The 16,565-nt window shown below is 36.1% G+C and overlaps 1 protein-coding gene across 2 annotated transcripts in view; it reads right to left on the reverse strand.

The window, feature by feature from the left end:
- GRB2 (growth factor receptor bound protein 2) overlaps positions 1-6,513 on the reverse strand; it is a 92,885-nt gene extending 86,372 nt beyond the window's left edge. The window contains exons 1-2 of one of the 2 annotated variants that reach the window (XM_031965788.1): positions 6,353-6,513; positions 883-961 (exon numbers count right to left, since the gene is read on the reverse strand). The gene's annotated coding sequence lies outside the window, so the exon portion shown is untranslated. The remainder of the gene's footprint in view (positions 1-882; positions 962-6,352) is intronic. The other variant, XM_031965787.1, reaches the window with a different exon arrangement.
- Between the last annotated feature and the right edge of the window lie 10,052 nt (positions 6,514-16,565).

Consider the following 16,565-nt stretch of genomic DNA (forward strand, 5'->3'; position numbering starts at 1 on the left):
CTTACACTAACACTGGAAAGCTAATAAATAGCAGGGATGAATTCAAATCCAGATCCTTTGACTCTGACTACCATGTTCTTTCCACCCTCATCCACTACAATGTAGAGCTTATCTCCCATCTTGAGAAAACCAGCTAGGGACCAGCATCCCTAAAGAAAACAATGTATTTCTTGGCAAGAATGAATCATGCTCAACTACCTGAAGAACTAAAATCCAAATTCAAGCCTGAGGACTACTTAAGTGCTTACTATTTATAGCACAGAGTGCTAGGTATTGAGTAAGACAAAGGTTTGAAAAGACAAAAGATAAGATTCCTGCCCCTTAGCGTTTCCATTATAGAAGGGAACTACATCGCATGTAATATCAAAAAATTCATATGTGTCTCTTATGAGAGGTATAAAGTAAATTAAGGAAGGTTTTATGGAAGAGTATTGTTTGAATTGGGCAGGAAATTAAGGGCAAGAACACACTAGAAATGGGGAAAAAAAGCAAAAGCAAACACATGGGGACAAAAAGAGCAGGATGAGGGCAACATTGGTGATCTTTCTAAATAATACTTACTATCCCAAAGTAGTTGTGAAGAAAACATTTTGTAAATTTTAAAGCTAAAAAAATGTGTTACTGAAGATAAATATGAACTTAAGAGACACTAGGAGGCTACTGTAAGATGCTTAAAAGAGTAACAATTGTAGAGACATAATATTAATTATCAGCACTGGGGTGAAAGTTAAAAAGGGAAGACTTATTAGATTACTACAATAGGACTTATAGAGAAATGGCAGCAGAGGGAAGAAAGTAAAAGATATCAAATTAGAAGATAAGACTTAGTGATGCTTTGGCCATTAAAGATGAGAAAAGTATAAGAAAGGTAAGGTTTCAAACCTGGAGTACTGGGTAAGTGGTGCTGCCTGCCACTGACATTCAAAATGGATTCTCTTTCAAAATTGGAGGTTCCAGGCATCTGGAGGAATAAATGTGGGAGAAGGCCAAGCATCAGATCCTCACACAGGAATGTCTAAATAGAAAGAAACTTTTTTTCCCAGAGAAAGAAGATATAAAATAGGTACTATAATTAGAGGTTGAACAAGTGACATAGTTCTTTTGCCACAAGTTTAGAAAGGACTTTAGAATATCACCTCTAAGGAAAAAGTGAATCTCAGCTAGGTTAATATACCATAAAAACTTAGCTTTTTTGAGATTAGGGAAAATGCCAGCTTACTTTTATACTGTAATTCTCATTCTTAGTCACTATACTCATAACAAAGAAAAAAATAGCACTTAGCATTGCCACAATTGTAGAATAGGGACAGATATTTATAGTGACACCTAGATCAGATAACAAGCACCCCTGAGAGCTCTTAGGAGGGGCACAGATGATTATTATTCTTTTGTTCTCCTACAAGTTAACAATTTGAACATTATTCTGACTGACACAGTTGCAATTGTCTAGTCCTGCCAACTGGGAATATTAACATAGGGTTAAGGTTGGGCCCTAAATTTTACAAATGGAAGAAGTTATCAGGAAGGCCTGAGTAGGCTTTAAAAAAAAAAAAAAAAAAAAAAAAGGTTCTAAAGACTTTTGTTGCATATAATAAAGAAATTTTTACAAAAATAGGAACATGACAAAGATGTGGCTTGTGAAGGAAAGAACTTGATGAAGTGGAATTAAATTAGTCACTACCAAAAAAAGCTAATCTGGGAACATTTGCTCAATTCAAAGCTTTTTTATTTATTTATTTATTTTTAACACGATGCCAGGCTAAGGTCCTACAGCCCCAAGAAACAGGCATTATTTGGGAGAAATCAGCCAAATGATTTCTGCACATAGTAAACAGCAAAGAGGTTATCTAACTCTCCCCACACCTGCCAATTTGTTACAATGACCTTAAGAATAATTTCCAACACTGGGTTGGAAGGGCAATCTCTAATTCAAGGCTACATTACATATGCCAAGCTAACCTACTCTAATCGATTCATCAAAGTTTTCAGCTGGAATTAATCTGACCTCATTTTAGAAATGACAGACTTCAGATTAATAGGGTGACTTATCAAAAATGATAATAGTTACCAACAGAACTAGGTAGGCTTAGACCTTGAGAGTCTGAGTTCCCAATCCAGCATCCTTGCTCTATTCTAAATCTAATAAAGGACCTATATTTAAAAAATGTCATGCTACAATGATATCCATATTTAAAGATATATGAAGATTCAAGACAACAATAATCGCTAACATTAATATGGTGCTTTAAGGTTTGCAAAGCACTTTGAATAACATGAAATTGTTCTTACAGTTTTCTGACACCGATTTTGGTGCTGATTACCTAGTCTGAATTACCTGGTTTTATCAGACCCTGAAAGCCACAAATTAGGCCAGCAATTGTTACTATGTAAAACATGGCTTGATTGATAAAAAAAAAAAGATACCAAATCTAATTAGCATTTCTGTTGATGTGCCAAAGAAAAATTTACATGCCATTTATAAAATTTAGAGAAATGTCTTGGGTGTGGTGCTCAGAATGATAAGTTTAGTGAAGGTTATTAGAACATTCACCGTAAACATGATACCACATTTATCTATCATAAGCCAATTTTCCTTGGCTAAAGATTCAAAAGGGTGTGTCCTCCTGAAGATGGAGGAAAAAATTCCACTCTCAATTAACTAAAAAGAATATCTTAAATAACTAAATAGATGCAATCTGACATCTAACACTTAGAATCTAAACAAACTTTAATAAAAAATAAGTTTACTTACTCACTAATATCTTTAACATCATTATCCCATTATCCTGGGAAATGGATATAACATTTAAGACTAAGTTAACAATTATATTAAACATACTTCTGAAATTGGCCTTTCCCATTCCACAAGAAAAAAATAACATTTTATTACTTTTGTTCGTGTGCAACTCCATGATTAAACAATTAATGTAACAATTAAATTCACAGATTTATTTTCTGAATTTTTCTTTTTTTTTCATTTAATTTCCTTCTCTTGCAAATTCATAAAAAAGGAAATCCCTGAAGCTTACCGTATTATGACCAACTAATCAGGTCCAATTTATTTTAAGTATTCTATAAACGTCAACATGTTCCTTATCTGAGTGTTCCTCGATCCTTGATAAAACCTCATTTCTTTGTCCTAACTAGCAAAAAAATCTCAATTAAAAAAACTAAAACACTTGTAGTGGACTTTAAAAAAAACAACCAAACACATTATATTAACAGGATCAAATAAATATTTAAATATATAAAAGTTAATCATATACAATAATGAAAAATCATCAACTTTGTTTCAAATATTACTATCAAGTAGAACTATATATTGTGAATAATGAAGCTGGGTTCCACAAAAGAATTTCTAATGACTTTATAATTTGTGGTAGTACAATAAGGACACCTTAATCAGATTTTAAAGTGCAGTACTACAAGTGTTATATGACACCCCCCCCAAAAAAAAAACAATGCACAGCTACACATTAGTTGCCACAAATGAGAAGTACCAAAGCAGTTATAAGAAAAAATGAGGAATCTCATGTAGCCTATGCAGAAGCCAGGTCTAGAAAATTATTATGAAAAGTAAATAATGAAATTAAATTTGCCCCACAGGAAAATCAGATCTCTATTCTGAATTGTTTTACCTCTTTCTTTTTTCTGGATCTATTCCCTAAAACCAAAGAAATACTGAGTGGAATTCTATTTCATAGATTAATTAGTTTGATTTTTATAAAGAACAGTGAAAAGAAGCAATGAAAAGAACCTAACTTGTAATGGGATTAGACCTAAAGTGTAAAGGGAGGAAGAAGGTTGCAATGGCTGCTTTCACATTACTTTTAATAAATCCCTTTTTATTGTTGTTTTTTGTTTTTACATTACATTCATTTCCAAAAGTATTTTTCCACTCTTCCCCTACACTGAGGACTTTCTTAAAAAAAAAAAAAAAAAAATCTATTTTAAGGGGGAAAAAAGGCAAAAAATCCATCTATCCAACAGCATATGCAATATACCATGCCCATAACCACTCCCACCCCAACCTCTCTCATGAAAGGAAGGAGAAATCTATACATTTTTAATAGCAGGACCTGTCTCCTAGGAAGGTAGGCCTTTTGTAGTTAGTCAAGATACATGTATTACCAGAAGAATGGAGTACACACTAACCACAATCATAGAAGTGAATGAGAATAAGTGGACAAAGAATCCCGAAGACAGAGGAAGCAACTGAAAAATTATGATACTTTATATCTGAAATTAATTTAAATATAGTTACAATTACTAAGCAAAAATACATGTATTACAATGAAATCTTAAAGCTTCAAATGGATCACAATACACAATTTTTGGACCTTAACCACAAATGCTTCGTCCTGTACTGTTGTATACAAATCATAAGATCTTGAGATCTGAACACGATAGCCCCAACGAGAAAGCTTTTTTCCTCCAGAAGTAGCTTCCTCAATTATTTTATACATACACACACATTTTCACTTCTCTATGATTAGGTAATTCTCAAGGACTAGACAAAGAAAATAATGTGAACAGAGGACCTGTTCATACTAAATATGTAACTATAACTACAAAGATGCACACTTTAATTGATTCACTATTAGTCTAAGAAGTTATTTTCCACTAAGGTTTTATGTTCTAATACATAAATTTACAATTGAAGTGGATCCATAAGAACATCATGCACCTTATTTCAGCCTTCATTTTTAAGAATTCACAGCTAAATCATTCTAAATCCATATCACTCCCAGAAACCCCAGAATAACCTAATCCTTAATATGATAGTGTCCCACACAGGCAAAGAGAAAGGCCCCTACAGGGTACAGCAAACACAAAGGCCCATCCTAGAGTGAAAGAGATTAGAAGAAAATCAATACAAATGACATGAGAGAACTACACTTATGACCTACGGCAGTGTCAATTACTTAGGGATGAATTCAATCCTTTGAGTCCACTAAATCCCCAGAGAGGAGTCCGAGTCTCACATGCATCTCTGGCAACCCTCCTGGTTGAATGAAAGAATATAGTGGAATGTATATAGCATCTGGCTTGGTCCTTCTCAAACTGAACAGTTACTGCTACACTGAGTAAGTGGAAGAATAGGAACAGCAAAGTTAAAATATGACTTTTTTCTAAAGAGAAGTAAAAAACTCAAGCAGGAAATTGATGATGCACAATAAACAAAAAAGAGATTTGTTAATGGGGAAATGCCGATATCCACAGGGCAGTGAATAAAAATGAGTTAAAGATGGGAGGATAACTAAAATTATTTACATGAAACATGGGAGGGATCAGTCAGTACAGGCTATGTTTAGAAAGATGGTCCTCATAAAAACAAATATCAAAATCTAAAATTTATTTTTCTAACATACTTGGTCAATTCTTTTTAAGATTAAATAGTACCTGAAACTAAGGTCTAATGCATGCATACTTCAAAGTTTCTTCTTTAAAATGAATTTCATATTACTACCATATATGAAGAGACCCAGAATTACTTTCTAAACAGTGTTTTAAATTCAGTTTCATAGTAAAAGTTTTCCAAACAAGATTTCTAGTGATTGATTTTATTCTCTACACGTCCCATGTCTTTGCTTCAATTACACATTTTTTTTTTCAGTGACATTAGTAAAAAATAAATCCACAAAACTAAATGCATTTCAAATGGTTTCTCTACACTTTCTTCCTAAGCAAATGCAAGCTTCTTCGAAGTTTGGGGGAGAAGGGGGGGGGGTTCTTCCTGACACCAGACAACAACTGACAGGAGGGTAAGCCCGAGGCTGTCAGAGAACTGGCGTCCCACCATCCCGGCAGTCTCTTCTGAATCCCCTGCTTCCTGCACTATGACAGAATTAATAGTCATCTGCCTTGGTAGTCATCAGAACACAGTAAAGGATTTCTGCTTCTCCCTGGCCTTGGTCTTCAAACGCTCCAGCCCAAGACAGACACAAAATGAAATCAAAAGCCCCCAGCAGGGGAGCTGCACAGCCTCTTTTCCCGGGGGTCCCGGCGTGGGAGGAGGGGAAGTCCCCAAGGACTCGACTGAGGGTGGTTCTCCAAGAGGGGATCGTTCGGAATGGAGCCCCGGAAAACGAACCGGCTCCAAGGGATGTGTCAGTCAGTGCAAGCAGGGACTGCTGCCCCGCGGTCGGCCGTTCCCTACCCGTAGGCGGAATGAAGGAACGGAGGTCCCTGCTCTCCCTACACCCGCAGCAGAGGTGCCACAGCCCCGCAGCCCGAGGCGGCCCCGGCCTCCCCCTCAGGGCCGCCTCCCCGAGGAAAGGGAAGAAAAAGGAGGGGGGTGGGGAAAGAGCCGGGCCTGCCCCGACCTCCCCGCCCAGCCCCCCGCACTCACAGCGGCGCCGCGCTCCCGCTCTCCGCCCCGCCGGCCCGTCCACTCGTAGCGAGCGGCTGCCGAGATCCCGGCGCTCCCCGCAGAGCAGCGCCCGCCGCCGCCCGGTAGCCGCAGCACCAGAGCCGCCTCGCTTCCGCTCCTCCAATGTACTCCCGCGAGAACTTCCTCTTCTCCGTCGGCCCGTCCAGGCCCCGCCCCCCCAGGAGACTTCCCTCTTCCTCTCTACTTCCCCTCCCCCGCCACCCAGTGAAAGGGGCCCCAGAGCGCAAGCGTTCACTCCCCGGCCCTGCCCAGCAGGTGGGGAAACCTTCGCGGAGTGTCCCTCTGCGCAAGCGCAAACCCGAGCGCTGGTCCCGGCCCGCCTCCGAGCAGGTGTCAAGGGGCAGGCGGGCAGGCGGGCAGGCATCCACCCTTCCCCCACCTCCTAAAGGAAGCTGTAACTGTTTTGAGAACCAGAGCAAAGACGCCACCTCCTGCCCTCCAGACTTCCCTCTCGCCTTCTTGAAGTGGTTGTAACTCTTTGCTAGCCTTGATCGTGTCTTTTCCTGACAGCGCGCGCTGTAAAAATGATAACACATCACCCATTATTAGGGTACCCTAAAGATGACAAGAGATGAGAGAGGAGAAAAAGTCTTCTCTGTGCAAAAAAAATAAAGTGTTCATGCCAGTATCGCTCCTAATAGGGAAAGAACCTGGAAATCATCTTTTTGTCTGAAGATTCGGGAATGACTTGAATAAATTGTGGTATATCAACAAAATGGAATTTAAAAAAAAATATTGACATACAAAATGAGTGAAAAAAGGAGAATCAAAATACATTGAAAATGCCTGAAAATTACTTCACAGAAAAAAAATTAATTCGAAAGGAAAAATGGAAACAAAAAGGACGTTTTTGTGTATGCAGCTTTTTAAACAAATTGTAAATAATTAGGTTTAGAGTATTATTTATGGAACATTCTCTCTAGATTATCCCCCAGCTCGCATTCATACTTGAGAATGGATCCCAGAGGTAGCTGGGAGTACAGATTCAGGTACCTATTATTACAACTACAATTCAAGAACCTCCACTGGGATGCTTATCATTAACAATTAGTCAACAGACTCAATTAACTCTTAGCAAAGGTATTTAACTAAGATAGCATAATCAAGTCAACAAACATTAATTTATTAAGTGCCTTCTATGTGCCAGGCACTGTACCAAGCTCTGAGAATACAAAGAAAAGCAAAATTCCCCAGAGAGTTCTTGTTTAGAAGTTCACAATCTAATGGGAAAGATAACGTATAGATGACTATGTACAAACAAGATATTTAGAGAATATAGTGGAGAATATCCTAAAAGGGAGATAGTGCATTTAAAAGGGACCAAGAAAGGCTTCTTACATAACATGGAATTTTAGCTTTTAAAATTATTTTTAATAGTAGCTCTTAACCTTCAAAATACATGCAAAGACAGTCTTCAACACTCACCCTTGCAAATCTCTGCTCCAAGTTATTCTCCCTCTCTTTCTCCCCCATCCCAGACAGTGAGCAATTCAATATATGTTAAACATGTGCAACTCTTTTGTACATACCTCCACATCCATCATTCTGTACAAGAAAAAACCAGCCCCAAAAGGGGAAAAAATGAGAAAGAAAGAAAAAAGCAAGCAAACAACTTTAGCTGAGTTTAAAGGAAGCTAGGAGACCAAAGGGAGAAAATTCTAGTCATGGCAAATGTCTAGAGATACAGTATCATATATGAGGAAAAGCAAAGGGTTCAATGTTACTGGATTGTAAAAGGAAGTAAAGAGTAAAAAACTAGAAAGGCAGGAAGTAGTTAGATTATGGATTTTTATCTACAAAATATTTTTTACATTAAGGCTGGGGTGTACCCTCCCAAAAATATACTCAGTGTTAGTGGAATGAATAAGCCCATATATGGCACTGGGGGTATGCATAGGATATCCAAGAGTTTGCTGAAAACTTTTCAAGGCTATTCATTCACCTTTGGTATCCATCTGTCATCCAACTGTCACCTGTATCTCCAAAAATCTATAGCATGTGCAGCAACTAGTAAATCAAATGGCAGATGGGCTAAAGCAGGCTGCAGGTAACCAACAGGCCTCAAACCAGTTGGTAAACTAAGAGGATGTCTACCTGAAGCATGTGAAAATTCTCTTCCCACCCCTACCATGGAATGGGTGGATGAAAATTTGTTCCAACTACTATGAAGGTGGCTGAAGCAAGTGAAGTGCTTAGAGCTTGGTGATATAGCAAAGATGTCAAGGTCACCCAATGCATTCCAGGCTAGTTGTCTTGAATTTTATCTTATCAAACAAATTTCCATGATTCTAGAAGAGAGAATGAAACTGATGACTTTGTTAACTTACTTAAATCCAATTCATATGAAAGTCTTCATCCATAATGTCTTCAAAAATGAAGGAAAAACAACAAATGAGGCTATGTGTCAAGAAAATATGTTGGGGGCAGCTAGGTGATACAGGAGATAGAGTACCAGCTCTGAAGTCAGAAGGACCTGAGTTCAAATTTGACCTCAGACAGATAACATGTCTTAGCTGTGTGGCCCTGGGCAAGTCACTTAACCCTAACTGCCTCAGCAAAAAAATAAAAACAACACACAAAAGAAAATATGTAGTTGGATAATTGTGGAAAGATGTACAGAAGAATTGTAGATGTTTAACATATATTGGATTACTTGCCATCTAGGAGAGGGAGGAGGAAAGGAGGGAAAAATTTTAGAACACAAGATTTTACAAAAGTGAATGTTGAAAATTATCCAAGCATATATTTTGAAAATAAAAATCTTTAATAAAAAACAAAAGAGAGCACATCAATCACATGCCAAAATAAAGGTTAAAAAAAAAAAAAAAAAGAAAATATGTGGTCAAAGCAACTCATGCCTCTAGCACCCAGGGGCTTTAATGTCCTTCCTCTACTTGTGGAATCTTCTGGAAATTTTTTCTGGGGCACTATGTTTCTGCTAAAGATGAGCAAATGGGCTATTAGAGCTCTTACTCTATAAAGTTTGAAAATTCTCTGTAAGTGACTGAAATGTGTTTGTGTTTACTTTCAACTATACCGTGAATTCTTTGAATTCATTTTCCCAATTGCTAAACAGTAATATAGCCAGTATGGATGCCCCAAAAGGTAAAAGAAGTATACTAATGTATAATAAGGCTAGAAAGAGAGGTTGGAGTTAGATTGCAAATGGCTTTAAATGTCAAATTGAGAAGTTCTATTTTATCCTAGAGATAATGGGGAACTAGTGAAATTTATTACGTAGGAAAGTGATTCCCCTGAGAAATTGGTGCCCCTTAAGTTGACTGAATCCATAACATAAGGATTGGTTGAAAGAATTGGCTAACACATGCAGCTTGATTGACAGATTTCCCTTTGCCATGAGAGTCAACACAATCTTCCAATTTAAAGCACTTCTAATGGAGACAAGGTGGGGCTAAACTTAGTTGATCAATGTTGCATACTTGCCAAAAATCCTTTCCATTTTCATCGAATTTCCTTTTGGTTAAGTGTTACATGGTATTCAATTAGCTTATTTCATCCTAACTTCATCCTAAACCATGAAACCAGACTGAACCTGGGAAATTGTAATCAGGAAAATGTAACTAGTTAATTAATCATTTGGATATGATGGGTTTGAGTGTCTATGGGTCATCCAGTTTGGAATGCCCAACAAGTCGCTGATATGAGAATATCATTCAGGAGAGAAACTGCATCTGAAAATTTCCTAAGAAAATTACAGAAAAGATCATTAAAAAGATAGTAAGTGAATAGCTAAAAAAGGAAGTAGTGATTATAAAGAGACAGCATGGTTTCATCAAAAATAAATCATGCTATCCTAACCTTATTTAAAATTTTGACAGTATTACTAAATGGATAGAGGAGGGCACTGTTGAAAATATAGTTTGCCAAGATTTTAGTGATGCTTTTGATTAAAAAAAAAAAAAGATATTAAGGGACAGCTAGATGGCACAGTCAATAGAGTACCAGCTCTGAAGTCAGAAGGGAACCTGAGTTCAAATCTAACCTAGACACTTAATACCTCCTAGCTGTGTGACCCTAGGCAAGTCACTTAACTCTAATTGCCTTAAGGGGAAAAATCATATTATTCTTATGGAAGGGATCAATAGATATGAAATAGATTATAACAAAATCAGATGGATTCAGAACTAATTAGATGGACAAATTCAAAGAGTAATTATCAGTCATTCATTGTCAACATAGTAGATCTCTAGTGGAGTGCCCTAGGGACTTGTGCTTGGTTCTGTGTTAACATTTTTTAAATTAATGACTAGGGATAAAGTTATTATGGCATGTGCATCAAATTTTCAGATGACACAAAACTGAGAGTTAACAGTGGATGATGGAGTCAGGATACAATAGGATCTTGGCACCTAGAACATTGGGTTTGATTTTAAAAGAAGAAATTCAATGGAGACAAACATAAAGTGTTATACTTAGGTATTAAAAAAAAAAAAAATCAACCTCCCAAGTACAAGATTAAAGGAGGCATGGTTAGACAGTTCCAAAAAAGTCCTTGAGGGTTCTAATGAACTGCAAGTTCAATATAAGCTGGTGGATATCCAGAATGGTGAAGAGCACTGAGTCCATGGTATATGAGCATTGGTTGAAAGAACTAGGTATGGACGTAGCTCTTTTCAACAATAAGATAATTCAAGGCAATTCCAATGGACTTATGATGGAAAATGCCATCCACATCCAGAGGGAGAATTAAGGAGACTGATTGTAGCATAATACATAATACATAATACAATGAAAGCATAATACTTTCATCTTTTTTGTTGTTGTTGCTGTTTGTATGCTTGCTTTTTTCCCTTTCTCATCTTTTCCCCCTTTTGATATGATTTTTCTTCCATAGCATGACAAATATGAAATATGTTTAGAAGAATTGCACATTTTTAACTTTTATCTGATTGCTTGTTCTTTTGGGGAGAGAAGAGAGGAGAAGAAGGAAAAAAATTTGAAACACACGATTTTGCAAGGGTAAATATTGAAAACTATCTTTGATTGTATTTAGAAAAATGAAATAGTATTAAAAATTTTTTTAAAAGAGGAAGAACTAGCTGTAAAAATATTTATAGCAGTATTTTCTGTGGTGGCCAAGAAATAGAAATTGAGAGAGTTCCAGTCAATTGGAGAATAGCTGAACAAATATACTATGTGAATGTGATGGAACATTATTATATTATAAGGAATGGAGGGTATAATTTTGAAGAAACCTAGGAAGACTTGTATGGATTTGATGCAGGTTTAAGGTAACAAAATAGAAGAATAATTTATACAATAACAATAATACTGCAAAGACAACTTTGAAAAACTTGGGAATTCTGATCAGTGCAATGACCACCTGTGTTTCCAGAGAACCCATCATAAAGCATGCTACCTATCTCCTGAGATAAAGTAATGGATTCATATTTATAGGCTGAGACATTGGGACTTGGTGGCCAAGATCATTTTGGGGAATATGTTTTGCTTGACTATACATATATATATATATATATATATATATATGTATATATATATTTTAATGGTATTTTCAAATACATGCAAAAATAATTTGCTTGACTATATATATAAATGGTATTTTGAAATACATGCAAAAATAATTTTTGACATTAACTTTTTTTATTATAGCTTTTTATATACAAAACATATGCATGGGTAATTTTTCAACATTGACGCTTGTAAAAACTTGTTTCAATTTTTCCTTTTCTTCCCTCCACCCCCTCCCTTAGGTTGCAGATAGTCCCATACATATTAAATATTCAACATTCACTTTTGCAAAACCTTGTGTTCCAATTTTTCTCCTTCTCTTCCCTATTCCTCCCCCCCTAAGACAGCAAACAATCTGATATGGGTGAAACATATATATATATATATATGGGGTTTTTTTCATAATTATAACTTTTTATTGACAGAGCCCATCCCTGGGTAATTTTTTACAACATTATCCCTTGGACTCACTTCTGTTCTGACTTTTCCCCTCCTTCCCTCCACCTCCTCCCCTGATAGCAAACAGTCTTATACATGTTAAATATGGCATAGTATATCCTAGATACAATATATGTGTGCAGAACCAAACAGTTTTCTTGTTGCACAGGAAGAATTGGTTTCAGAAGGTAAAAATAACCCGGGAAGAAAAACAAAAATGCAAACAGTACATTCATTTCCCAGTGTTCTTTCTTTGGGTGTAGCTGCTTCTGTCCATCATTGATCAATTGAAACTGAGTTAGATCTCTTTGTCAAAGAAATCCACTTCCATCAGAATACATCCTCATACAGTATCATTGTCGAAGTATATAATGACCTCCTGGTTCTGCTTATTTCACTTAGCATCAGTTCATGTAAGTCTCTCCAAGCCTCTCTGTATTCATCCTGCTGATCATTTCTTACAGAACAATAATATTCCATAACATTCATATACCACAATTTACCCAACCATTCTCCAATTGATGGGCATCCATTCATTTTCCAGTTTCTAGCCACCACAAACAGGACTGCCACAAACATTTTGGCACATACAGGTCACTTTCCCTTCTTTAGTATCTCTTTGGGCTATAAGCCTAGTAGTAGCACTGCTGGATCAAAGGGTATGCACAGTTTGATAACTTTTTGAGCATAGTTCCAGATTGCTCTCCAGAATGGCTGTATGTAATCATAGTTCCACCAACAGTGTATTAGTGTCCCTGTTTTCCCACATCCCCTCCAACATTCTGCATTATCTTTCCCTGTCATTCTAGCCAATCTGACAGGTGTCTAGTGGTATCTCAGAGTTGTCTTAATTTGCATTTCTCTGATTAATAATGACTTGGAACATCTTTTCATATGGCTAGAAATAGTTTCAATTTCTTCATCTGAGAATTGTCTGTTCACATCTTTTGACCATTTATCAATTGGAGAATGGCTTGATTTCTTATAAATTAGAGTCAGTTCTCTATATATTTTAGAAATGAGGCCTTTATCAGAACCTTTAACTGTAAAAATGTTTTCCCAGTTTATTGCTTCCCTTCTAATCTTGTCTGCATTAATTTTGTTTCTACAAAAACTTTTCAATTTGATATAATCAAAATTTTCTATTATGTAATCAATAATGATCTCTAGTTCTTCTTTGGTCATAAATTCCCTCCTCTTCCACATGTCTGAGAGGTAAACTATCCTATGCTCTTCCAATTTATTTATAATCTCATTCTTTATGCCTAGGTCATGAACCCATTTTGACCTTATCTTGGTGTATAGTGTTAAGTGTGGGTCAAGGCCTAGTTTCTGCCATACTAATTTCCAATTTTCCCAGCAATTTTTGTCAAATAGTGAGTTCTTATCCCCAAAACTGGGGTCTTTGGGTTTGTCAAATACTAGATTATTAAAGTTATTGGCTGTTTTGTCCTTTGAACCTAACCTATTCCATTGATCAACTAGTCTATTTGTTAGCCAATACCAAATGGTTTTGGTAACCACTGCTTTATAATACGATTTTAGATCTGGTACAGCTAGGCCACCTTTATTTGATTTTTTTTCATTAATTCCCTTGAAATTCTTGACCTTTTGTTTTTCCATATGAACTTTGTTGTTATTTTTTCTAGGTCATTAAAATAGTTTTTTGGGATTCTGATTGGTATAGCGCTAAATAAATAGATTAGTTTAGGTGGTATTGTCATCTTTATTATATTTGCTCACCCAATCCAAGAACATTTAATATTTTTCCAGTTGGTTAGATCAGACTTAATTTGTGTGGAAAGTGTTTTGTAGTTTTGCTCATAAAGTTTCTGATTTTTTCCCTTGGCAGATAGATTCCTAAATATTTTATACTATCAGTAGTTACTTTAAATGGAATTTCTCTTTGAAACTCTAGCTGTTGGATTTTGTTAGTGATATATAAAAATGCTGATTACTTATGTGGGTTTATTTTGTATCCTGCAACTTTGCTAAAGGTGTGGATTATTTCTAATAACTTTTTAGTAGAATCTCTGGGGTTCTCTAAGTATACCATCATATCATCAGCAAAGAGTGATAATTTGGTTTCCTTGTTGCCTACTTTATTTCCTTTAATCTCTTTCTCAACTCTTATTGCCAAAGCTAGCATTTCTAATACAATATTGAATGGTAATGGTGATAGTGGGCAACCTTGTTTCACTCCTGATCTTATTGGGAATGGTTGCAGTTTGTCCCCATTACATATGATGCTTACTGATGGTTTTAAATAGATGCTACTGATTATTTTAAGGAAAAGTCCATTTATTCCTATACTCTCAAGTATTTTTTAATAGGAATGGATGTTGGATTTTATCAAATGCTTTTTCAGCATCTATTAAGATGATCATATGGTTTTTGTTAATTTGGTTATTAATATGACCAATTATACTGATAGTTTTCCTAATATTGAACCAGCCCTGCATTCCTGGTATAAATCCTACTTGATCATGGTGTATTATCTTGGAGATGGATTTTAGCATCAATATTCATTAGGGAGATTGGTCTATAATTTTCTTTCTCTGTTTTCAACCTAACTGGTTTAGGTATCAGTACCATATCTGTGTCATAAAAGGAATTTGGTAGGACTCCTTCATTCCCTATTTTTTCAAATAGTTTATATAGCATTGGGGCTAATTGTTCTTTGAATGTTTGGTAGAATTCACATGTAAATCCATCTGGTCTTGGGGATTTTTTTTAGGGAGTTAATTAATAGCTTGTTCTATTTCTTTTTTGAAATGGGACTATTTAAGCAATTTACTTTCTCCTCTGTTAATCTGGGAAGCCTATATTTTTTGGAGGTAGGAAAATGGGAATTAAAAGAGCACCTACAGATACTATGGTGTGCTAGAGAATCAAATTGTAAGAAGTATTGAGATTGCCTTGCAGCAGTGAAAGGCTAATTAAAATACATAATACAAAATGCATATCTGAAGATCACAATTCCTTTAAATTCCATCCAGCAACATGCAAATAGGAGCAGAGTAAGTAGACAGTAGAAATAACCCAGGGCTGGGATCTAGCAATGTCAATACTAGCTGTGTGACCTTGGTAAGTCACTTAACTCTTTTTGCCTCAGTTCTTCATCTGTAAAATGAACTACAGAAGGAAATGGCAAAAAACCACTCCTGTACCTCTGCCAAGAAAACCCCCAAAGTGGCGTCACAAAGAGTCAGATGTGACTGAAACAACTGAGCAACTATAAAAAGACTGGAAATAAAATGCAGGGGCCACAAACTCATTAATACAGGATAGTATACTATTGAAAGGCTTAACTAAAGGGTCAGGATTATGAAAGAAGTAAAATCATGTCACTTCCTTGCTTAAAACTTTCCAGACAACTGATTATCCTTTATGTACAGTTCATATTCCTTTGCTTGTCATTAAAATGCCTGTGCAATCTGAAATAACTTTTATCTTTTCAGCCTTATTCCATATTACACCCTTCCACATACTCTACTCTTTAGATAAAATGAACTACTCTTTGTTCCCATGTGTATTTTCTTACCTATGTGACTTTCTTGAACCATTCCTATTGAATTCCCAACTATCCTTTTCCAATATGTTACAACTGCTGCTAGGTATGAGGAGGTGATCTCTAGAGACATTAGACTACTGAGTTCTAGAACCACATGTGTGATCTAGTTCAGATTTATTCTTGGGGAAACTTGACCCTAAAATATGGGTCAGATTCATTTCCCTAAAGTTTTTGGCTCTTCACACTCCCACTCCAAATGCCCAGAAAAAAATTCATTAAAGTTTAGGTTTTTACCATGTCTAGGGTTTTGCCAAAAGGGGGAGTAAAAAAATACTAACATATAATATAAATCAAATAGGGGACAAATACTTATTTCCTCCACACAAAAGAAATGCTTAACATACAGATGACTCAAGCAGAAATTGATCAAAGGATTTGAAATATAATTCAATATCATAATTACTGTTATGTTCAGAAGACACCAAAAGAAACTTAAATAAATGGCAATGATAACTCCAATTATATTGTTTAGAGAGCGGGAACTTAAACCTCAGAATATGCAGTTTTCATGACTACTGGGTTCATATTCCATCTATAGTTCATTTGGTTCTGCCAAACATACATGACTAAATGACCCTGAATCTCCAACCTCTTGAACTCACAGACTTGTCTCCAAAACTGGCTGTGTCTCTCTTGGAATTACTGTTCAGTCATCTGGACTCAGGAAAG

This window comes from Sarcophilus harrisii, chromosome 4 (assembly GCF_902635505.1).
Source record: "Sarcophilus harrisii chromosome 4, mSarHar1.11, whole genome shotgun sequence".
In the NCBI taxonomy this organism is placed as follows: Eukaryota; Metazoa; Chordata; class Mammalia; order Dasyuromorphia; family Dasyuridae; genus Sarcophilus; species Sarcophilus harrisii.